We start from the raw sequence: 26,708 nt of genomic DNA, 5'->3' as shown, positions 1-26,708 counted from the left end.
AATGATGCTATGTCATCCAAACTCAAGGAGCTCAAATCTTCTAAGAAAGAGCTTAAAGATAATCATGATAAACTTGAGAGGATACACAATGAGCTCATCACTAGCTACAACATGCTAAAAGAAGAGTATACCAACCTCAAGGTTAATCATGATAATATTGTTATCTTTCATGAGTTTTTATCCAATGAGCCACATGATGCTACTAACGATGTTGTTAAGATTGATGTAGCTACATCATGTGATGATTTGATTATTGAGAGCATTGAGCAAGGTTCTAGTAGCAAAGGCAAGCAAGTGGTTGAGTCCGATGACTATAATGAGTATGTCAAGATCAAGAATGAGAATGAGAAGCTAAAGAAAGATCTTGAGAAGCTATCAACCACCAACACCATCATGATAGAGAACCTTAAGCATGATAGTGATCTAGCTCTTAAGAATGAGAAGCTTAAAGAAGAAAACAAGAGACTCAAAAGGGAGAAGAATCATGATGAGCTCAAAGAAGAGAACAAGAAGCTCAAGTTAGAAAAAGGGCATCTCAAGACCGGGTTGAGCAAGTTTATAGGAGGACAACATCTTCAAAGTGAGCTACTCATGAACTACCAGTCATGAAGATGGATATAAGTGGAATTGGATACTTGGCAAATCAAGAGAAGAAGGCTCAAGCTCAACAACGACAACACAAGTCAAAGCCAAAGCCAAAGAGGTGTTTTGAGTGTGGACAAGAAGACCATTTTGCCCATGAGTGTCAAACTCCACCACCACAACCCTTGCCCAAGCATGCTAGACCTTTTGCTTTAAGTGCTCATTACATGCTTAGAAATGATTCTAGTGGTAAAATGAAAGTAATGTTCTTAGGACCTCTCAACAAGAATAGGCCTAAGAAAATTTGGGTTGCAAAGTCACTAGTAGAGAAAGTCAAGGGCCCTCAACAAGTATAGGGTCCCTAAACAAGCTTGATCCCTTGTGTGTAGGTGAACTACATGACCGGTGGAAGTCATTGGGTAATTGATAGTGGTTGCACACAATATATGACCGATGATCCTCGTATGTTCATCTCACTAGATGAAGAAGTAGATGGCCAAGAAAGAATTGCATTTGGAGATAATTCAAAGGGCAAAGTCAAAGGATTAGGCAAAGTGGCAATATCAAATGATCATTCTATCTCAAATATGCTATATGTTAGCTTTCTTGAGTTTCAACTTGCTATCCATTGGACAATTGTGTGATCTTAGGCTTCCAATGCTTGTTTACCGAGAAGGAAGTGGCCGTATCTAAGAAAGATGATGATCAAGTTATATTCAAGGGTTTTAGATACAACAACCTATATCTAGTAGATTTCACCTTCGAAGATGCTAACTTGAAGACATGCCTATTCACTAAAACATCACTTGAATGGCTATGGCATAGAAGACTTGCTCAAGTTGGGATGAGCTCACTCAAGAAGCTTATGAAGAATGAATTGGTGAGAGGGTTGAAGGATATAAAATTTAAGAAGGACAAGCTTTGTAATGTATGTCAAGTAGGCAAGCAAGATGCAAACACTCATCCTACAAAAGCTTTCATGTCAACAACAAGAGTGCTAGAGCTCCTCCACATGGACTTATTTAGACCAACAACTTATAAGAGTTTGGGAGGAAATCTTTATTGTCTTATGATTATTGATGACTACTCTAGATATACATGGGTGTTCTTCCTTCATGACAAGACCAAGGTTGCTTCGTGCTTCAAGAAGTTTACCAAGAGAGCACAAAATGAGTTTGAAGTGAAGCTCAAGAAGATTAGAAGTGACAATGGAAAAGAGTTTGACAACACAAATATTGAAGCCTATTGTGATGAAGTTGGGATCAAGCATGAGGTCTCTGCAACATACTCGTCTCAACAAAATGGTGTAGTTGAGAGAAAGAACCAGACACTTATCACTCTTGCAAGAACAATGCTTGATGAGTACAACACATCTGAAGCTCTATGGGCGAAAAGCTATCAACACCGCATGTTATGCATCCAACCGCCTATTCTTTCAAAAGTTTCTTGGTAAGACACCTTATGAGTTGCTCAATAGGAAGAAGTCGGACGTCTCTTTCTTTAGGGTGTTTGGTTGCAAATGCTACATCTACAAGAAGCGGCAACACCTAGAGAAGTTTTAAAGACGTTGTGATATTGGTTTTCTTGTTGGTTACTCGTCAAAGTCCAAAGCATATCGAGTATTTAATCATGCCACCGGCTTGGTTGAAGAAACATATGATGTGGAATTTGATGAATCTAACAGCTCCCAAGGAGCACATGAGAATCTTGATGATGTAGGTGATGAACCATTGAGGGAGGCTATGAAGAACATTCTGGTTGGAGACATCAAGCCTAAATATGATGATGATGATGCACAAGTGATTGATCCACCTTCTTCATCAAATGTGCCACAAGATGGTGATAAAGATGAGAGAGTAGAAAATAAAGATACTCAGATCTATCATGATCAAATGGTGGCACATGCATAAGATATTAATGCTCCACAACCTCCCCCTCAAGTGGTTGATAGAAGAAATTCACCTCTACTTACAAGCTCATCCACAAGATCTCATCATAGGAAGTCCATCAAAGGGTGTAATGACTCGATCTAAAAAACTTGCTTCTTTTATTGAACATCACTCTTTTGTCTCTTGTGTTGAACCTAAGAATGTAGAAGAAGCACTTCAAGATTCCAATTGGATAAATGCTATGCATGAAGAGTTGAACAACTTCGTCCACAATGAAGTTTGGACTCTTGAAGAGCGACCACAAGGTGTAAGAGTCATTGGAACAAAGTGGGTGTTTCACAACAAGCAAGATGATCAAGGCATTGTTGTGAGGAACAAGGCAAGACTAGTTGCAAAGGGGTTCTCTCAAGTTGATGGGTTGGATTTTGGAGAGACCTTTGCACCGGTTGCAAGACTTGAAGCCATTCGAATCCTCTTTGCATATCCATCGTATCATGAAATGAAATTATATCAAATGGATGTTAAAAGTGCATTTTTAAATGGCTTTATTAATGAACTAGTCTATGTTGATCAACCTCCCAGGTTTGAAGACCCTAGATATCCTAATTATGTTTATAGGTTGTCCAAGGTGCTATATGGGCTTAAGCAAGCCCCAAGAGTTTGGTATGAGCGCCTTCGGGATTTCCTCATTGAGAAGGGCTTCACCATTGGAAAGGTTCGACACCACACTATTCATCAAGAAGCTTGATGGAGAGATCTTCAGTTATGAAGTATATGTTGATGATATTATCTTTGGATCATCAAATGAAGATTCTTACAAAGAGTTTGGTGAATTGATGTCGAAGGAGTTTGAGATATCTATGATTAGAGAGCTTACATTCTTTCTTGGTTTTCAAGTCAAGCAAATGAGAGAAGGGATTTTCATCTCTCATGAAAAATATACCAAGGATCTTCTCAAGAGGTTTAATATGGATGAATGTAAGCCAATCAAGACACCAATGCCATCTAATGGACATCTCAACCTAGATGAGGGAGGTAAAATGGTTGATCAAACTCTCTACCGCTCTATGATTGGTAGCTTGTTATATTTAACCGCATCTAAGCCTAACATCATGTTTAGTGTGTGTATGTGTGCTAGATTTCAAGCTAATCCTAAGGAAGCTCATTTGATTGCCGTTAAAAGAATCCATAGGTACCTTAAGCACACACCAAGCATTGGCCTTTGGTATCCTAAAGGAGCTAGATTTAAATTAGTTGGCTATTCCGATTCGAATTATGCCTGTTGCAAAGTTGATAGGAAAAGCACATCCGGTGGGTGCCATTTGCTATGGTAGATCACTTGTGTCTTGGTCCTCCAAGAAGCAAAATAGTGTGGCTTTATCCACCGCCAAAGCGGAATACATTACCGTGGGTGCTTGTTGTGCACAAATACTTTACATGAAGCAAACTTTGCTAGACTATGGTGTAGTTCTAGAAAAAGTACCTCTTTTGTGTGACAATGAGAGTGTGGTAAAGCTTGCTAATAATCTGGTTCAACACTCTCGCACCTAAGCACATAGATATCAACCATCACTTTCTTAGAGATCATGTGGCTAAGAATGATATTTCACTAGAAGGTGTAAGGACTGAGGATCAATTGGCAGATATCTTCACTAAACCGCTAGATGAGGCTACATTTTGTCGGTTGAGAAATGAGCTCAATGTGCTTGATTTTAGCAACTTCTCTAGAAAATGAGCTTGTGTTGTTCCTTGCATTGCATTATAATATACAACATGTTTAAGTTTTGGTAATGCATTTAGGGCTTGTCTAACATGGTTAAGATAACCATCGAAAAGCGTGTGAAGAAGCTTAACCTTGAATCAAACTTGACAAGCAACTAGAATTACTGTCAAGTATTGCATTGCATATGCATGTATGCTGTTTTATTATTTCTCTTCAATTACCCTTTTATTGCCTATTTTTTAAAAAAGAATTATAGCCTAAGGCAAAATACTTTAAAAAATTGAGAGTTTGAGAAAGGTCACTCACATCAGTCCCAATTAGTGTTTATTTGTGTCTTATTGAAGTTGGGACTTGATTGGGAATAGACAACACGAAGGAACATTGAAGATTTGCTGAAAAGGGGTGACCGAACGCTGGACCGGACTCTCCTCCCTGCGTCCGGTCAGTTCACAGGAGGTGAACCATTGCCACGAAGGAGTGACCAGATGCTGAAATAGTTCTTTCTCTGTGTCCGATCAGATGATGTCCCTGCATCCGGTCAAGCGAAGAAGAAGATCTAAGGATCGACCGGACTCTGGCTGCGTTCGGTCAGTAGTGGTCAGACACGTCCGATCGTGACTTGGGAGGTTTTGGACCTCTCTGTTGTCGACCGGACTTTGGGTGGCAGCGTCTAGTCGTTGCCACCGAAGCGTTCAGTCAGTAGAAGTCATGTGGGTTCCGGTCTTTGTTCTATTTCCTTTTCTTATCCGTCACGGGGGCCACCATATAATGTTGACGTGCCTTGACCTAATCTCGTACCCCACGCCGACATCGCCATCGCCGTGCCCTAGCTACCACATCCATGACAACCTTGCACACCTCCACTGCCGCACAGTCATGCCACGGCACCACCGTAGCCACCGTGCCCTCTCTGCGCCGCTCCCGAGCTGCTGCACTACGCCACCATGCCTGCATCGCCCGCAGCACACCCACGTTGCCGCCTACGCCTTCCCTGTAGCAATAGCGCCACCGCGCCCTTGCCCAAGCTTGCGCCTATGCCTCCTCTGCCGCATCAGCGCCACCGCTAGTGCCATTGCCTAACCGTGCCCACTGCATTGCACAGTCATCGCTGGTTCCCTAACCCTAATTGCCGATTTCGGTGGTGCCCATGATCCATTCCTCTTCTCTTCAATTTGCTGATTCATCAGGTAGCAAGCCATCGATTCTAATTTCATATCTAATGCTTGCTTCTTAGGGTTTTGTATCTCTAGATGTATATTGAAATTATTCATATATCTAATCTATTCTATCGTGCAGCGAGTCGGTGTTTTTGAGGTTACTTTGGCAGTTGACAATTAACTCAGGGCCAAGCTCGTGAGTACAGATCGAGGCCAAGCCTCGTAAGTGACAGTTGGCAGTTGTTTCTTATCTGTGGCAGTTGCTCTTTTTAGGTCCAGCAATGGCATGTGTCAAGAACACCAGAGGTGGTCCAGGTGATGAGGATCCGAGGCCTCCACCTCGCTTGCCTGCTAAGGTGAAAGGCAAGGGGACAAAGAAGACTACATCAAAGAAGCAGAAGTTTGCAGATGCTGATAGATCGAGAACAGCAGTAGTAGTAACCGCCGCAAAGCATGTAGAGAGAGGAGGTGCTCAAAGTGGTGTTGTCATTGTAGATCAGCTTTCACCAGCATAGAGGATAGCCATTGAGTAGGTTGAGCATCGTCATGGTAGTCTAGATAGGACTATCATGCTTGAGGGGCAACGTGTTGTTTTGGAGGAGACTCAGCCTCAGGGGGAGCCATAGTAGTAGACACAGCCATCAATGCAGTTAGAGGGTGCTGAGCAGACTCAGGAGGGAGAGCAGACAGAGGAGACAGAGCAGGCACCTTAGCCATAGTTACGCCACTCTAGTCGTACCCGTACCTAGGTGATACCCAGGCTAGAGACACAAAGGAGGGGTTCTCGTTTGGCTCCTAGACCATAGGGTCCACCTCCAATGACTCACCTAGACTTGAGGGCTGCCACAGCCAAGCAAGTGCAGCAGCTCAAGTTTATTCAGTTTCGAGGACTGGTTCCTGCCGAGGAGGGATGAGCATGCTTCAGAGGGTTTCTATACACCACTACATGAGGATTTCTATAATGCTTATTTGAACAGTGATGTGGCTTTCAGATCATAGAGGGTTTGCTCCATTGAGGCCATTGTAGCAGCAACTAGAGAGCAGATCCGCCCTTATCTCTCTTACTTGCCAGGGCTGACAGACTTAATTGGACGGATAGGTAGATATGTTCCATCTTAGGTCCATGAGTTCTATGCTACACTTTAGATTGACCCAGCTCACAGGTTCATACACTTTGCATTCAGAGGCCGTGACTACATGCTGATGAGCTTCAGGGTTAGAGAGATCCTCAGGTTATAGGAGTCACCCATTCATCTTCATGAGGTTTGCTATAGACACATAGAGCCTCCTAGATGCCCTCATGATGGTCCCATGCCTCTCGTAGATCTCATCTGACCTTGCTTCACAGAGCCATTAGTCAAGGGGTTGAGTAGGACACCAAGAGATCTTACTCCCACAGCTAGACTGCTTGATGCTATCATGAGGAGGACCCTGCTACCGAGGATAGGATATCACAAGAGATTGACTCGCATTTAGTTATGGCTACTGAACTCCCTGATCCAATAGATAGTATTTGATATATGGTATCTCATTCTTTTTGAGATGGAGGATAAACTTCTAGAAGGATTCAGAGGTCACAGACAGCTGCCATATGCTCACTGGATCACTTTTCTGATTCACAAGGCAGTGATAGTGAGGCCTCCTGAGATGTTGATAGAGTATTTAGGAGCTACTATAGAGTTTCCAGCTTATAACATGACTCAGATGCTCTGCCATAGTGCAGCAAGGACACCTAGCTAGCCACGCCATTGCCTAGAGGTGCAAGAGACTACAGCCTAGCAGGATGAGATCATCAAGGGCATAGTAGCTATAGAGGAGGAGCAGCTAGATGCTCAGCAGGAGGGTATGGTTGAGAGCGACCCTAGTGATAGCTCAGATGATGATTATCAGGATATCCCTCAGATGCCTCCACGACGATAAGACGGTGAGGCCAGTGGCTCTAGCTTAGCTCCATAGGCAACGCAGACATACCTCGCTCTTCTTGCTATACTTGAGCGAATGAGGCAGGATCAGGCTCACCAGGCCTAGGAGACAGCAGCTGCTCTAGCACACATTCAGGCTAGACAGGACGAGTCCAGCGATAGCAGCAGGCTATCCAGCAGCAGCAGCAGGCCATGCAGCAGTAGTAGCTCCTCATACAACAGTAGTTACTTGGGTTCATGCAGCATGTCGTTACTGCTATTGGAGCTCCACCACCACAACTTACACCTTAGCTCGGTCAGCCTGCCACCACTACTATGACTCCAGCTTTTCTACCTAGTGTGCTTTAGAGTCAGGGACAGCTAGCTACATAGTTCGCTTCACCTATAGAGCAGGTGTCCTAGTGGTTTGCTTCACCAATGCTAGCCCAGGGTCTTTCCTTCACACCTCTACATACGGGCTTCACACCAGTTCAGAGTTCGTTGATGTTTGTGACAGACACCCTAGTTTCCAGGTGCCTTGGTGCGATATTCAGTGAGTTGACAGGGCAGCCTACACCACTAGAGCTACCTGTCCCAACTCCTTCCATAGTTGCTCCTATTACTGGGACTACAGAGACACTCCCATCATCAGTTGCATCATCAGAGCCACCTACTATAGTCATACCTGTAGAGTCACAGGTCGCACCAGTTCCAGATTCAACCCAGACCGCTTCAGCGTCACTTCCAGCGATAGAGGGTCAGACTGCTTAGAGCTTAGGATCAGATGATGATGCTACCCAGTTTTAGATCGCTCATCGCACCTCAACGCTCGACTCGTCAGCTCCAGCCCCACCAACCGACCCTTAGGTTTTGGTGTTTGACACCAAAGGGGGAGAGGGATCGAGTATGATAGACTTAGGGGGAGCGATATATCTAGGGGGAGCTTATTTATTACATCTAGCTTTTTATGTGTGATACATTATTATGCATTCATGTTTACTTTCATGCATTGAACTACATACGTGTGATCGTGATATTTATGTGATAGTGATATTAATGTGATATGTGACATGTGTGCTCTCTACTTGAATTATTTATATGTCATGTCACTTGGTTATGCATATTTGCTTTGCTTTCATGTTTTACTCCTATGCAAATGAACTTTATTTCTTGCACTTATGCTTATTTCATATCTGTTGAGTACACCATGTTGGCTTGGGTCATATAAGCTTGCCTAACTCTTTTGTTCTTATTATCAAAAGCTTATATGAACCAAGCATGTTGAAAACCTCATCTCTTTTAGATACTCGAGGTTATATTGTCATCAATCACTAAAAAGAGGGAGATTGAAAGCATCTAGGCCCTTAGTTGGGTTTCGGTGATTAATGATAATATGTGATTACTATGACTAACATGTGTTTTGTAGAGGCAATTAAGTTAGGTCATGGTAATGGTAATTGATTGGGCAATCATGGTTGTCATGCCCCTACGATGAAAATCATTTCGGTTTTCAAAGGATGGACAACAAGATTAAGGATGGACTAGTTCTAAGTGTCATTTGGTGTTGAAGAGACACTTAGAGTAGTTTAAAACTTTGTTTTTCCTTTGGCCATACTATTAAGGGGGGTATGGACTAGTAGCTTAACCTAGGTGAGTCTAGTGGGTAAGGTGTGATGCACACTTGTCAAATCTAGCACTAGATAGCTCTAAAGTAGCCCTAAGATCAACTGGAGCAAACTTCATTCACATATGATTTTGAGTTGGAAGTGAATGGAGGGTCAAATATTGACCAAATGCTAATTTCGGTGTGATCGGACGCTGGCAGTAGAGTCCTGTCAGTTCATCTGATTAGGTGAAGTCATCTGGATGCGACCGGACACTGAGTGAAATGTGACCGGACCCTGGGTGCTAGAGTCCGATCAACTCCAGTAAGGTTCTAGAGAGGGAGAATCCTGATCGAACGTGTTCGGTAAGTGCTGACCGGACGCTGGTCAGGTTTCGGTTACTGATCGAATGCTAAATAGTGAAGTGACCGGACTCTAGGCTCTAGCATTCGGTCAACATCAGTAAGGTTCTAGAGAGCAGTTTTCATGACCGAACGCGTCCAGTTAGTGCTGACCGGACGTTGGTTGGAGTCTGGTCACAACTTAATGGTTCAACGGCGGGGAGAACTGACTGGAGGGTCCGGTCACCTTGATCGGAGTGTCTGGTCACCCCACAGAGTGCTGACTCAGGCACATAATTGTTCGTTTTGAATGAGGGGGTATAAATACTTCCTCTATTCATTCAAGGGAGTACTCTTGCTCATTTCAACATCTAAGAAACACCCTTGAGAGTGCCAAGAAGACCAAGAGCCTAGTGGGGTGATTGAGATTTGACGATCCAAGATTAAGGCCTCATTAGTGAAAAGAGAGCAGCAAGTTGTTTACACCAAAATTTGGAAGAAGAGTCGCAAGGGACATGAAAGCTCCCAAGATCATGTCAATAGGGAATCAATTGCGTGCAGATCGGAATCAGCTGATTCGAATGTAGCACTAGAATCGGCTTTCTTCAGGCAGCGCCAGCAGATAACGACAAAGGCTATGATCGGCGCCGAGACAATACATGATGGACTCTACAAAAGGGGAAAGATTAGAGTCCAAGTTATCTAAAATTAGGAATGTTTTCTCTTAGAGCCAAAGATTGCGATGAGTCATGCTTAGATAGGAGTCATACGTAGGTCCCGGGTATAAATATCAAACCCTGGCTATTGTAAAAGACACAATCAATCCAACACAAGTTATTTACTTTTTTTGGCTCCGGCCACCCCTTAGGAGTAGGAGTAGAGTAGATCTCGGTGAGTTCTTTAGCAAGTATGGCCGCATCAATCCGATCGACCTCCATTGCTTGTCTATAAGTACCGTCATGGCTTATACATCTATTCGTATGGCTGCATCAATCCGATCGACCTCCACTGCGACTCTGGTAAAAGTTACTTATCAACTCTTCTCTAGTTCAAGTATGGTTGCATTGATCCGATCGATCTCCACTGCTCGAACTAGATTAAGGTCAAGTTATCGGCTCTATCTAAGGGTGGCGTTCCTTCAGATAGATTCATTAAGTTACCGATATTGCTTATTGCTTCCATTATTTATTTAATTATAGCAATATCACTTCTCCCGATTGGGATTGATCTAGATCGGCCTTATATTTTTTAACCCATCGTTTGATAATCTAAATTGATCTAATATGTACTTTAAACGATGAGTTATGTTTTATCGACTGTTTTACATCAATCTTGATCGTGCATACCGTGCGATTAAGGCATGTTTGATCTTGAGTAGATCTATTGGCTAGTGAAAACTGTTCCATGGCCCGTTATCACGGCCTGTGTGATTTTGCCTTACACCCCACTGTTAGCACCATGGAGTGGAGATCGTTATTTGGTACATCTATTTCTGAGAGGACATGACCTTAACTGTGCGCTATGCCTAAATCGGCTATTTTAGCTGATATCGAGCGCTTTCATGAACAGTTCGCATCATGAGATCATTGAAGTAGCGATAGGTTGAAAGATGTGTTAGCCTCATGATCTTATTATTGTATTACGGCCTACATGATTCTACCTCATGCCCCATTAACATTAGTAATAAGTTAGGGTCGTCGAGTCTATTGTTGTTTCTACAGCCTGTATGATTCTGCCTCATGCTCCATTGGTCATAGTGAAGATGAGATCTAATATGTTCATTAGATTTATCTCTATTAAATGGTTGAATGATGATGAACTGTTTCTTTCATAAAAAGGGGTTCGGTTACTTGCAGCAATTGGCTTAGCATGAACTAATTATTGTTGATATCCTTTTGCTAGTGACCAATATTTGTCTAAACAATGATATTCATCCAGAATGATAACTGATTCTTCTTACACAACCCCATGAGCTTTAATCAAGTTATTCTTATGAATATGCTGGAATCGACTATTTAGTCGATCTCCTTTTATATCGGCTCTCAGAGCCGCACATTCGAGACTGTCTGGCAACACCGGCATGTTTCACCCTTAATTACTGATAAACTTTCTCTCCTTGTTAATTATAGGGTCAAATTGACTGGCACGTCTTGGGAGGAGTGCGTAGGATCGACCACCCCTGCGCTAAAGCTAGGTGGATCTCTAGCTCCATTGAGCAGGACCCTTCTAGCTTGCTCGTGTGACCTCGACACAGGATGGAATTCCGTGTTGACACAAGTGTGCATCCACCCTTCTCATTAGACTTGTTGTGGTCAAGTGAGAGTTTTTGCTTGTTACTCTTAGTGATCACCATCACCTAGATGCCTTAGTAGTGATTGGGAGTTTGCTGATCATCCGGCAAAGCTTGTGGATGACCCAACTCAAGTTGTGAGCGGTTGTGGGTGATTCACCTGTGATAGAGTGTCAAAGAATCAGCTCATAGAGAGCACTTGATCCTTGCGTGGATCAAGGAGGAGCTACACCCTTGCACTGGGTGCTCCAACAAGGACTAGTGGGGAGTGGTGACTCTCTGATACCTTGGCAAAACATCGCTGTGTTCCTTCTCCTCTCTTTACTTTGAGCATTTACTTTGAGCAATTTAATTCTTGTCTTTACATTCTTAGAATTGCCATGTTAGAGTAGGATTGGAACTTAGGGTGCTAAACTTTTGTGCGATAGATCATTAGAATCACTTTCTAGGCACAAGGGGTGAAGTGGGCTAAGTGTAGGGTTTAATTATTGCAAAGAATTTTAGAATTAGTCCAATTCACCCCCCCCCTCTTGAGCATCTTGATCCTTTTCAAGGGTAGCACTACTCTCGCACTTTGGCAAAGGTGGAGCCACATGGGCTACGTTTGAGCATCATATGGCGGCGCTTCTGCGGTTTAGCCGAGCATCAAACATTAAGGCTAGCAGGATGTGGAGGTTGCGTGGCCTCACGACGTCGACAAAGAAGGCGATGACTGTCTAGCTATGATGGTCGCTTTTTCATGATAGTACTAGCTAGTGTGGAGACCGTGTGCTGTCTTTGGTTGTGTGGTGGTGGCCTCGGACTAATTCTTGCAAAAGCCATAGCCCGCTTAGAGCCATGTTGACAATGGTGACATTTTTGAATGCCAGTCTCCCTTTTGAGGATGTTGTTAATGCACCGCCATTCCTTGGTGAATCCATGGATGAAACCCTTGCTCATCATCTCTTAGTTGGGTGATGGAGGCATTTTTTTGGCATTGCTTCCTCTTTGGTGGTGTTGCTCTACGAGGTCTGCTTTGGCCTATATCTACCTTGTTGTTGGCTCAGTCATGGTAGCACTTGTGCTTTTGCTCATCTTCGAGGTAGGTTCATACAAGGGACAAATAGATTCTTTTTGCCTCGCCCTCTTCCTTTGCACTACTAATTTACACCAGTGTCCATGGAGTCCATGTATCTACCAGTGTGCGGCTGAGCATTGTTCATTTGGGCGAAGATTTTGTAGCTTCTTCATTGCCTTGTGGCAGTTGGTCACTCTTAGCGGCACCTAGTTCGATGCTTGGTCATCTTCTTTGGTTAGATTCGGTTTACACCAAAATTTGGAAGAAGAATTGCAGGGACTCAAAGGCTTCCAAAATTGTGCCCATCAAGGAATTGATTGCATAAGGATCGATATCAGCTAATTTAGATACAACTCTGGAATCAGATCTCTTTGGATGACGTCAGTAGATAGCGGTGATGAGCTATGATTGGTGCTAGAAAATTACATATCGGACTCTACAAAAAGGGACAGATTAGAGTCTAAGTTATCTTAAATTAGGAATATTTTCTTCTATGCCGAAGATTGTAACGAGTCATGCTCAAGAAGGATTCATGTTTAGGCTCTGGGTATAAATATTGGACCCTGGATATTGTAAAGGACACACAATCAATCAAATACAAGTTCCTTACTTTTTTCGGCTCCGGCCACCCCTTAGGAGTAGGAGTAGAGTAGATCTCGATGAGTTCTTCAATGAGCAGGGCTGCATCAGTCTGGCCGACCTTTGGCTTGTCTGTAAGTACCATCATGGCTTATACTTCTATTCGTACGGCTGCATCGATCTGGTCAACCTCCATTGCGACTTTGGTATAAGCTAGTTATCGACTCTTATTTAGTTCAAGTACGACTGCATCGATCTAGTCAACCTCCACTGCTCGAACTAGATTAAGGTCAAGTTATCGGCTCTATCTAAGGGTGGCGTCCTTCGGATAGATTCATTAAGTTACCGATATTGCTTATTGCTTTCATTATTTATTCAATTACAGCAATATCACTTTGTCCGATTGGGATTGATCTAGATCGGCCTTATATCCTGTTTAACCCATCATTTGTTAATCTAAACTGATCTAATATGTATCTTAAACGATGAGTTATGTTTTATCGGCTATTTTATATCAATATTGATCGTGCATAGTGTGCGATTAAGGCATGTCTGGTCTTGAATAGATCTATTGACTAACGAAAACCGTTCCATGGCCCATTATCATGGCCTGTGTGATTCTGCCTCACACCCCACTGTTAGCACCGTGGAGTGGGGATTGTTATTTGGTAGATTTATTTCTGATAGGGCATGACTTTAACTGTGCGCTATGCCTGAATCGGCTGTTTTAGCCGATATCAAGTGCTTTCACATATGCGGTTCACGTCACGAGACCGTTGAAGTAAAAATAGGTTGAAAGATGTGTTAGCCCCATGATCTAATTATTGTATTATGGCCTGCATGATTTTGCCTCATGCCCTACTAATATTAGTAATAAGTTAGGGTCATCAAATCTATTATTGTTTCTATGGCCTACATGATTCTACCTCATGCCCCACTGGTCATAGCGATAGATGAGATCTAATATGTTCATTAGATTTATCTTTATTAAATGGTTAAATGGTGATGAGCTGCTTCTTTATATAAAAGGGATTCGGTTACTTGCAGTCATTGGCTTAGCATAAACTAATTATTGTTGATATCTTACTACCATTGACTAATATTTGTCTAAATAATTATATTCATCCTGAATGATAACTGATTTTTCTTACACAACCCCATGAGCTTTAACTAATTTATTCTTATGAATATGCTGGAATAGACTATTTAGTCGATCTTCTTTCATATCAGCTCTTAGAGCCACACATTCGGGACTGTCTAGCAACACCGGCACTGTTCTGCCTTAAATTACTGATTAGCTTTCTCTCCTTGTCAGTTGCAGGGTTCAAATTGATTGGCACATCTTGGGAGGAGTGCGCAAGATTCAACCATCCCTACGTTGAAGCTAGGTGGATCTCCAGCTCCATCGAGCAGACCCTTCTGGCTTGCTCGTGTTCCCTCGGCATGGAATGAAATTTTGTGTTGACACACGTTCTAGCACATTCGGTGGGACCCCACAATCGTCATGATGGTTTACAACAACAATGACATCCTTATGGTACATTATGAAGACCTGCCTAATGGAGATAGAGATGTCATTGGCAAAGCTAATAGAAGAATTTCAGAACAAGTGTTTGTTGTCCTACACCAAAACACGTGACAACACTATTGTTCAGAAATATCCACTACCAAGAGTTCTATTGCATGGGCAAACAGATGCAGACGAAGCTGGAGACAGGCGTTTCTTCATGAAAGCTGTAAACAAATATGTTCGTGATGCCATATCAAGCCATAATGAAGCTTTCTTGGACACATTCCACAACGCCATGAAAGAGATGTTTTATGGGTTTCCAGTTGGTTAGGTTGGGCTGGTTTATTACAACATTCCACATCCGTCGACCCTAAGGGACTAATCAAGTCAGCACCAACCATCAAGAAGTAGCACCAGCTGGTAATGACGATGTCCAGGCAGTTCAGGGTTCATCTGAGCAAGCTCAAGGTACTACTATGAATTAGATACAAGATAATCCTAGATCATTAGTGCAGCATGTGCAATAGCCGGTAGGGGCAAGGTCAGAACCAGGTGATTAATTTTGGCACATCAGGCTACATACCGTCATCGGCTCAAAAAATAGTGCCATCAATTCAAAGGATCCGTAGAGATATAGATCCTAATGTCTATAACCAGAGACTTCAAGCAGCAAACCCGCAAAGGACCTAGCAGATAGAGATTCCACAGGGGTATCATTATGGCATAGATTATAACACCCTTCATATGATTTTGAATCCAGGGTATCAAGGCACATGGGATTTCAATCCACAGATGGGTCAGCAAGTGCAGAGAAATCCAAATTCACATGCTGACGTGTTGTTGCTAAAGGTGACCGAGATGATGAAGAATCAGTTCGGTCTAAAGCCAAAAGGGTTGACCTTCTCGTACAAACGCCCGTATCCAGAATGGTATGATTTGGTCGCTCTTCCTACAAATTACAGGCTTCCAGACTTTGCTAAGTTCACTGGCCAAGACAGCACAAGCATAATAGAATATGTCAGTTGGTATCTTACACAGTTGAGCGAAGCATCTATTGAAGAGGCCCATCAAGTTCGTTTCTTCTCCTTGTCCCTGTCAGGGCCAGCCTTCACTTGGTTTTCATCACTGCCAGTCAACTCCATTGCCAATTGGGCTGACCTAGAGAAGAAATTTCATACATATTTTTATACTAGGGACTAGAGAAAAGAAGATTACCTATTTAACAACTATAAGACAGAAAACTAACGAATCGGGCACTGAGTTTCTTCAAAAGTTCCGAGAGACTAGGAATTTGTGCTTCTCATTAAACTTGGCTGATGATCAGTTAGCCAGCTTTGCCTGTTCCTGCCAACATGGAAAGAAAAACTGCTAGGACAAGAATTTGACAACTTGGGTCAATTGGCTCAATGAGTGGTAGCGCTCAATAGCCAATTCTAGAGTATATGCAGAGACACCCGATTCTAGAAGAGTACCACAGTGGCCGAAGCTTATAATTCATATTCAATCGATGATGGCTATGAAGATGAAGAAGAAGAGGTTGTCGTGGCTGAATGGAATTGGGGCAAGAAGATAGTAATAGTGCCAAATCCTTGGGAAAGAGGAGTCGAGGAGAGCTATGACTTTAATGTCACAAAATCAGACAAGCTCTTTGATTTCTTGCTTGAGAAGGGACAGATCAAGCTACTCGATAATCATGTTATGTTGCCCCCCTAATTAGTTGAAGAATAAGAAGTTCTGCAAGTTTTATAACGCTACTTCTCATTTCATTAATGAATACAGAATTTTCTGGCAGCATATATAGAGGGCTATTCAGCAAGGAAGACTTAAATTTTATACACCTCGAAAAATGAAAGTTAATGATAATCCTTTCCTAGGAGATCAAAACATGGTCGATGCTATGCTGCTCAAAGGAAAGACTAAGGTCCTGACATCAACCAAATTAAGAGAAGCTGGAACAATCGATCCTAAGATAGCAAATATCGGCTGATGAATACAGAGAAATTAGAAGACATCACGACAAGCAAAAAAACCGATATGAGTAGGGAGAAACAGTCAAAAGAAGGGGCGACAAAGCTACGGGTTACATCTCGAATTCTATTAAATAAATGGCAGTGGCAGAAGGAAAAGGATTATCAGCATTATTTAGAAAGAGCAAGAATTCCAGCATCAACAAGAAGAAGAGAGGAAGCAAGCTGAATCACATTGGAATTGTCCTTTCTTCAGATATTGTTGGAACGAATGTTTGAAGTTGCCTACCAGGAATAGTTGTCCAGAGTGTAGTAATCAGTATTGGGAGTTTAGGTAGTCTCAAGCCAACCACCGGTATAGTCCATGCACAAGATGCATATTATCATGATAACATGGACCGATGCTTAAAAATGGAAGTGTTCATAATCGGCTTGGAAAAAGAGTCGTTGATCAAAACTGGGCTGATTATGAAGAAGAAAGTAACAAGAGAAAATATGTTTGGCAGGAAGGCCAATGGTGTCCAGGAGGTTTGACAAGAAGTCAGAAGAGAAGGGTGCAATGCCTAAGGAATAGAGAGTTAGAACAGGCTCAGGCATCTAGTAAACCTAAAGTATGGCGTGCTAAGCAAACTGCCGATAGAAGGCAACCATCGGCTAATATTCAAATGACTTTTCTGTTACCATCAGAGTTCAGAGCTCTGGCAGATCAAAAAGTTTATTCGAATTTCAATGAATCAGAGTATGAAGAGATAGTTGCCAAGCTGACGGTTATACAATAGTCTATATTTGATAAACCAATCAAGCATCGGCACTTAAAGGCTTTATATGTAAAAGGTTTGGCTGATAGGAAGCCGATGAACAAGATATTGGTGGACAGAGGTGCTTCTATCAATCTCATGCCTTACACCACTTTTTGTAAGCTTAGCAAGGGACCAGGAGATCTGATTGAGGACTGACATGATGCTTAAAGACTTTGGGGGTAATGCGTCTAAGACCCGAGGGGCAATGAATGTCGAACTAACAATCGAGAGTAAGACTCTGCTCACCACATTCTTCATCATCGATGGAAAAGGGTTGAACAGTTTGCTCCTTGGTCATGATTGGATTCATGCAAACTATTGTGTACCATCGACCATGCATCAGTGTTTGATTCAATGGCATGGAGATGATGTTGAATTGGTTTGCACTGATGAGTCTATAAGTATCGCAACAATCGATCCAGTCTTTTCGGAGCTAATAGACTTCGAATGCTTTTCTAGCAATAATGAAAGACAACAACCGATCTAAGTAGTCAGCTTTGAAAATTTGTTTTAATGGATAATCCAATAGATGGTACAGATGGCAAACTAGGACATGGCTTCATGTCAGCCGATGAATTAGAAGAAGTAGATATTGGTTCTAGAGATAGACCTAGGCCGACATATGTAAGTGCCAAGTTGGATCCTAAGTATAAGCGAGAGTTAGTTGATTTATTAAAGGAATTTAAAGACTATTTTGCTTGGGAATATTATGAGATACCTAGCCTAGATCGATCAATTGTTGAACATCGGTTGCCAATCAAACCTGGATATCGACCGTTTAAACAGGCTCAAAGGAGATTTAACCCGAACGTGCTTGATGATATAAAAAAGGAGAATGAAAGGTTACTGGAAGCAAAGTTTATCCGACCTTGCTGATATGCAGAGTGGATATGGAATGTTGTCCCTATGTATAAGAAGAATGGAAAATTAAGAGTTGTATCGATTTCAGGGAACTGAACAAAGCCACACCCATGGATGGTTATCCGATGCCGATAGTTGATATGTTAGTAGATGCAGCAGCCGGGCGTAAGGTTATTAGCTTTATGGACAGCAATGCAAGGTATAACCAAATTTTCATGGCTGAGGAAGACATAGCAAAGATCGCTTTCAGGTGCCCCAGTGCAATCGGTTTATTCGAGTGGGTTGTGATGACCTTTGGTCTAAAGAATGCTGGTGCAACTTATCAAAGGACGATGAATTATATTTTTCATAAGTTGATCGATAAGATTGTTGAAATCTATATCGATGATGTGATGATAAAATCCAAAGGGTACAAAGAGCATCTTGCTGATTTGTGGGAGACTCTGGAATGCACAAGAAAATAAGGTCTAAAGATGAATCCTAATAAGTATGCTTTTGGAGTGTCAGCTGGATAATTCTTAGGTTTTATGGTCCATGAGAGAGGAATCAAAGTTGGTTAAAAAGCATAAAAGCAATTGATGAGGCAGTTCCCCCTGACTACTAAAATAGAGTTACAATCTCTGCTTGGTAAGATTAATTTCATCAGAAGATTTATTTTGAATTTATCGAAAAGAATTCTGTCGTTTTCTCCCTTGTTGAAGTTGAAAAATTGTCAAGAATTCAAGTGGGGTCCCTTCTCAGCAAGGTAAGCCTTTTAAGTTGTACATATCGGCTGATGATAAGGCGATTGGATCGGCCTTGATGCAAAAGTTTGAAGAAAAAGAGCGAGTTGTTTTCTATCTGAGTAGAAGGCTCCTGGATCTAGAGACAAGATATTCTCGTACCAAAAAGTTATGCTTGTGCTTATATTTCTCTTGCACTAAGTTGCAACACTACTTATTATCGACTGAATGTACGGTTGTTTCCAAGGCTGATGTGATTAAGCACATGTTATCAATGCCAATACTGAATGGGAGAGTCGAAATAGCTGATTACCTTAGAAATCTGTCACAGAAAGTTTCTAGAAAGCTAAGATATAAATCGACTAAGTATGTTTTATTGGATGATCAGCTGTATTACAAAATAGTCGATAGAGTATTGCTCAAATGCCTAAATTGAGAGGAAGCTAAGGTGTTGATGGGTGAGGTGCATGAAGGGATATGTGGAGCTCATCAATCGGCTTATAAGATGAAGTGGATTATTCAGTAGAACTAGATATTTCTGGCCAACAATATTGGAAGACTGTTTTGAATATTACAAGGGGTGCCAGGACTGTCAACGTTTTGGTAATGTCCAGAAATCGCCTGCATCGGCCATGAATCCAATAATCAAGCCATGGCCGTTTCGAGGTTGGGGAATTGATTTAATTAGCCAGTTTTTTTCACCCTCAAGCAAAGGACATAAGTTCATATTGGTAGCAACAGATTACTTTACTAAATGGGTTGAGACAATTCCTTTGAAGACAGTAACCTCAAAGAACATGGTTGATTTTATCAAGGAGCACATTGTGTATCATTTTGGGATTCCTCAAACTATAACTACCGATCAAGGGACAATGTTACATCAGAAGAGTTCAGAGATTTTGCTACCAGTATGGGAATCAAGCTACTAAATTCGTCTCCTTACTATACTTAGACTAATTGCATAGGCAGAGGCGTCCAATCAGATTATAATTAAGCTGATCAAGAAAAAGATTGAGGAACAGCCAAGGAAGTGGCATTCAACGCTTAATGAGGCACTATGGGCATATAGGATGGCCTGTCATGGATCAATTAAAACATCACCTTATGAACTTGTGTATAGCCATAATATAGTTCTTCCTTGGGAAGTTCAGATTGGATCAAGGCGTGTTATATTGCAAAATGATTTATCAGCCGAAGTCTACAAGAATCTTATGATAGATAACTTAGAGGACTTGAGTTGCCGTCGGCTGCGTGCTCTTGAAAATATCGAAGCCAATAAACTAAGGGTTGCAAAATATTACAATAAAAAAGTCAAGATTAAGCAATTTTCTAAGGAGACTTGGTCTGAAAAGTGAAATTGCCGATCGGGTCAAAGGACAGTAAGTTTGGCAAATAGTCACCTAATTGGGAAGGACCTTATCGGATCAAACGTTGGGCGCCTGGTAATGCTTATATTTTGGAAACATTAAAAGGAGAGAAAGAATTTGGCAGAGCAATCAATGGGAAATATCTAGAGAAATATTACCCTAGCGTTTGGATTAATACTTGATAACCAATTTGTAAGGTCGTCAGCTCTAATAGCCGATATCAGAAAGGTATCACCTCTAGTGCAAAAAATAAACCCAAAGGGGTAAAAGCCAGTATGATATGTATCACCTATAGGAGCAAAGCAAACATGGACAAAGTGATGCATATAATATGAAGTACGAAGCAAAGGAAAATCACTCAAGATGGGGGAATTGTTTGCTAAATATCACCTATTACAAGCTACGGGCCAAAAAACACTTTGCTTACTATATCATCGGCCTAGGTGTTGAAAGCTACATAGTTGGCAACGTTGAAGAAATCATCGACTAGGCGTTCATGATCCCCGGGGTGTTCGGTGGCTGGAAAACAATGGGGAAGAAGTCAAAGATCATGGCCAGAGCGGGCTTGTGCAGCAGCCAACGCCATGGCAGCACCATGACGAATGCCACAAAGAGCGACCTCCTTGACACGGTTCGGGATGTCATGCAAGCGAACCACCGGAACGGCGCCCCTGGCATTGACAAATCCCGTTGCGTGCTCTGCAGCTGATCGAAGGCTTTCAACTGAGCAGTTAGATCTAAAAGATTTAAGGAAGGAATGATCAGAAATCTTGAAAGCAAAATTAAGAAGAGACAGAAAATTGTGGTAGACGTCTCACCTATGATTCTGGCTTTAGCCCTGGCCAACCTTTCCCCCACTAGGTTGGCCCTCAGGGGGTGATCAGCCTTGAATCATGGCTAGAGCCGATTCTGTAAGGGAGAGGTAGCTGGCTAGATTCTAATCAGTCCGATCGATGGAGGCCAGCAGATCATCATTGTCGATCTGCCTCCTCGGATAGTGGGGGAGCTGGCGGCGAATTGGTGTGGAAGATGACCCCAAAGGCTAAGCAGAGTTGGCCCTCTGCTCTGAAACGATTGGAGCATCCTGAGTTGCACCCTCTTGACGATGAAGGCACTGACGCGATGATGCAGATCCATTTAGGGCCTCCTCAGCAGACCACTTGTTATTCTCCATGATCTCAAACCTACAAAAAAGCAAGAACTACACTAAAGACGCAAGAGATTTGAGACAAAGCGGGTTGTTTTTCGATCCATAGCCGTGGCCCGTATATATAGCATGGGAAGGTGAGAAGATAGATTTCGCCGGGGGTATGGAATTGAAGTCAGATACGGAAACGGATCGACACTCTAAAAATTCAGGGGATGGATAACGAAGAAATAACAGAGTCGGACATATTGCTTCCCATAATCACAAAATATCGTGGGATGGATACAAAGATTTACATTGACTAGCGATCAACCAACCATGTCTTCTTTGGATTGAAGTGACTTCGGATCCCCACAAGGCCAAAGGTCATCGTGAACTGAGTCACATCGACCCGTTGATAGACTTATGCTAGGAGAAGGGGAAAGACCACCCGCCTAACAGATGCCTAGCTGATTTCTCGGTGACTGAGAAATTGTGGGAAAGAAGCCTGTGGCTTTCCCGATGGGCGTTTGATGGAACAAACAAGGGGAAGGTGTCCACACATTTTATCCCTTGCAAACACTAGAACAGCTCTGCGAGCATGGAGAGAAGACTTAGGTGATATCACAAGAATTCTTCTAACCACAGTAGCTGATCCTCTTGCTCGACAGGGCGCTAAAACGAGCGACACAATCACCCTATGCACAAGAATTTTTCTAACCGCTCAAGATCTCTATGGCAAAAAGATAGACCATGGAGGGTCAGGCGGAGTCAGAGGCACTCGAGGAAGCAGATAGAAGAGAAACATAGCTGAATTTATTGAATTACTCTTGCCAGAGTTGGATGGGCATTTTATAGTCAGCCTGAAAAGATGGATCTAAGCGCCCGTGAAGCCATGATGCTCTCGTAAAAGTTTTTGAAGCATGGGCTCATGAGCTGACATAGACGGTGACAAACAGTAGACCCCAGATCAAGATTCTCTACCCGTGACTACGGACCTATCGGGGATACTGACGTGATAATTTTGGAATAAAATTACTTTTATCCCAAAATTGGGGGCATGTGTTTACACCAAAATTTGGAAGAAGAATAATAGGGACTCGAAGGCTTCCAAAATTGTGCCCATCAAGGAATTTATTGCATAAGGATCAATATCAGCTGATTCAGATACGACTCTAGAATCGGATCTCTTTGGATGACGTCAGCAGATAGCGGTGATGAGCTACGATTGGCGTCAGGAAACTACATATCGGACTCTATAAAAAGGGAAAGATTAGGGTCCAAGTTATCTTAAATTAGGAATATTTTCTTATATGCCAAAGATTGTAATGAGTCATGCTTGAGTAGGATTCATGCTTAGGCTCCGGGTATAAATATTGGACCCCGGCTATTATAAAGGACACACAATCAATCAAATACAAGTTTCTTACTTTTTTGGCTCCGGACACCCCTTAGGAGTAGGAGTAGAGTAGATCTCAGCGAGTTCTTTAGCGAACAGGGCTGCATCGGTTCTGGCCGACCTCCGGCTTGTCTGTAAGTACCAGTCATGGCTTATACTTCTATTCGTACGGCTGCATCGATCCTGTCGACCTCCACTGCGACTTTGGTATAAGCTAGTTATCGACTCTTGTTTAGTTCAAGTACGGCTGCCTCGACCCGGTCGACCTCCACTGCTCGAACTAGATCAAGGTCAAGTTATCGGCTCTATCTAAGGGTGGCATCCTTCGGATAGATTCATTAAGTTATCAATATTGCTTATTGCTTTCATTATTTATTCAATTATAGCAATATCACTTCGCTCGATTGGGATTGATCTAGATCGGCCTTATATCCTGTTTAACCCATCGTTTGTTAATCTAAACTGATCTAATCTGCATCTTAAACGATGAGTTACGTTTTATCGGCTGTTTTATATCAATCTTGATCGTGCATAGTGTGCGGTTAAGGCATGTCTGGTCTTGAATAGATCTATTGGCTAACAAAAACCGTTTCATAGCCCGTTATCATGGCCTGTGTGATTCTGCCTCATACCCCACTGTTAGCATCGTGGAGTGGGGATCGTTATTTGGTAGATCTGTTTCTGATAGGGTATGACTTTAACTGTGCGCTATGCCTGAATCGACTGTTTTAGCCGATATCAAGTGCTTTCATATATGCGGTTCACGCCACGAGACCGTTGAAGTAAAGATAGGTTGAAAGATGTGTTAGCCCCATGATCTAATTATTGTATTACGACCTGTATGATTCTACCTCATGCCCCACTGATATTAGTAATAAGTTAGGGTCGTCAAATCTATTATTGTTTCTATGGCCTGCATGATTCTGCCTCATGCCCCACTGGTCATAGCGATAGATGAGATCATGTTCATTAGATTCATCTTTATTAAATGGTTAAATGGTGATGAGTTGCTTCTTTATATAAAAGGGATTCGGTTACTTGCAGTCATTGGCTTAGCATAAACTGATTATTGTTGATATCTTACTGCCATTGACTAATATTTGTCTGAATAATGATATTCATCATGAATGATAACCGATTTTTCTTACACAACCGATTTATTCTTATGAGTACGCTGGAATCGACTATTTAGTCGATCTCCTTTCATATCGGCTCTCAGAGCCGCACATTTTGGACTGTTTGGCAACACCGGCACATTTTGCCTTAAATTACTGATTAGTTTTCTCTTCTTGTCAATTGCAGGGTCAAATTGACTAACACGTCTCGGGAGGAGTGCACAGGATCGACCATCCCTACGTTGAAGTTAGGCGGATCTCCAGCTCTATCGAGCAGACCCTTCCGGCTTGCTCGTGTGCCCTTGGCACGGAACGAAATTTCGTGCCGACAGATTCGTCAAGTTGTTTCATGTAGTTTAGTTGTTTTTGTGTGATTTCTTTTCAGTTGCTTGGTTGTTTTTCTTTTGAATGGCAAGGGGTTCTATTAAATTGAGAGAATAATTGCATTACTATTTATATCTAAGCCTCTAGACAATAAGAAAGATATACGGGAGTAAATCTAAATCCTCCTAGTGGCATTCTTCACCTCCAATGCATGTTTTTGGCGATTGCCAAGTTATGCTTTGTTGAAACTCAGCGATGTCAATGACCACAGTCGGGGCATCGCCCTCCAATCATCTACAACAACAGACTCTAAACCTTGGAAACACCACATGATCCAATGCCACAGGAACCTTCTGTGAGACTTCTAACACTTTGAAACGGCATAGGCCACCTCATCGTCGAAGATGATAATGGAACCATCAATCTAGCACCACTAGTACGAGCCATGCTAAAACTGAAAGTCTAGATTTTAGAAAGAGCAAGAATTCCAGCATCAACAAGAAGAAGAGAGGAAGCAAGCTGAATCACATTGGAATTGTCCTTTCTTCAGATATTGTTGGAACGAATATTTGAAGTTGCCTACCAGGAATAGTTGTCCAGAGTGCAGTAATCAGTATTGGGAGTTTAGGTAGTCTCAAGCCAACCACCGGTATATCCATGCACAAGATGCATATCATCATGATAACATGGACCGATGCTTAAAAATGGAAGTGTTCATAATCGGCTTGGAAAAAGAGTCGTTGATCAAAACTGGGCTGATTATGAAGAAGAAAGTAACAAGAGAAAATATGTTTGGCAGGAAGGCCAATGGTGTCCAGAAGGTTTGACAAGAAGTCAGAAGAGAAGGGTGCAATGCCTACGGAATAGAGAGTTAGAACAGGCTCAGGCATCTAGTAAACCTAAAGTATGGCGTGCTAAGCAAACTGCCGATAGAAGGCAACCATCGGCTAATATTCAAATGACTTTTCTGTTACCATCAGAGTTCAGAGCTCTGGCAGATCAAAAAGTTTATTCAAATTTCAATGAATCAGAGTATGAAGAGATAGTTGCCAAGCTGACGGTTATACAGCAGTCTATATTTTATAAACCAATCAAGCATCGGCACTTAAAGGCTTTATATGTAAAAGGTTTGGCTGATAGGAAGCCGATGAACAAGATATTGGTGGACAGAGGTGCTTCTATCAATCTCATGCCTTACACCACTTTTTGTAAGCTTAGCAAGGGACCAGGAGATCTGATTGAGACTGACATGATGCTTAAAGACTTTGGGGGTAATGCGTCTAAGACCCGAGGGGCAATGAATGTCGAACTAACAATCGAGAGTAAGACTCTGCTCACCACATTCTTCATCATCGATGGAAAAGGGTTGAACAGTTTGCTCCTTGGTCGTGATTGGATTCATGCAAACTATTGTGTACCATCGACCATGCATCAGTGTTTGATTCAATGGCATGGAGATGATGTTGAATTGGTTTGCACTGATGAGTCTATAAGTATCGCAACAATCGATCCAGTCTTTTCGGAGCTAATAGACTTCGAATGCTTTTCTAGCAATAATGAAAGACAACAACCGATCTAAGTAGTCAGCTTTGAAAATTTGTTTTAATGGATAATCCAATAGATGGTACAGATGGCAAACTAGGACATGGCTTCATGTCGGCCGATGAATTAGAAGAAGTAGATATTGGTTCTAGAGATAGACCTAGGCCGACGTATGTAAGTGCCAAGTTGGATCCTAAGTATAAGCGAGAGTTAGTTGATTTATTAAAGAAATTTAAAGACTATTTTGCTTGGGAATATTATGAGATGCCTAGCCTAGATCGATCAATTGTTGAACATCGGTTGCCAATCAAACCTGGATATCGACCGTTTAAACAGGCTCAAAGGAGATTTAACCCGAACGTGCTTGATGATATAAAAAAGGAGAATGAAAGGTTACTGGAAGCAAAGTTTATCCGACCTTGCTGATATGCAGAGTGGATATGGAATGTTGTCCCTATGTATAAGAAGAATGGAAAATTAAGAGTTTGTATCGATTTCAGGGAACTGAACAAAGCCACACCCATGGATGGTTATCCGATGCCGATAGTTAATATGTTAGTAGATGCAGCAGCCGGGCGTAAGGTTATTAGCTTTATGGACAGCAATGCAAGGTATAACCAAATTTTCATGGCTGAGGAAGACATAGCAAAGATCGCTTTCAGGTGCCCCAGTGCAATTGGTTTATTCGAGTGGGTTGTGATGACCTTTGGTCTAAAGAATGCTGGTGCAACTTATCAAAGGACGATGAATTATATTTTTCATAAGTTGATCGGTAAGATTGTTGAAATCTATATCGATGATGTGATGATAAAATCCAAAGGGTACAAAGAGCATCTTGCTGATTTGTGGGAG

This window comes from Miscanthus floridulus, chromosome 13, assembly GCF_019320115.1.
Source record: "Miscanthus floridulus cultivar M001 chromosome 13, ASM1932011v1, whole genome shotgun sequence".
NCBI classification, from domain to species: Eukaryota; Viridiplantae; Streptophyta; class Magnoliopsida; order Poales; family Poaceae; genus Miscanthus; species Miscanthus floridulus.
The sequence above is the reverse complement of the archived record's forward strand: the minus strand, read 5'-3'. Positions refer to the sequence as shown.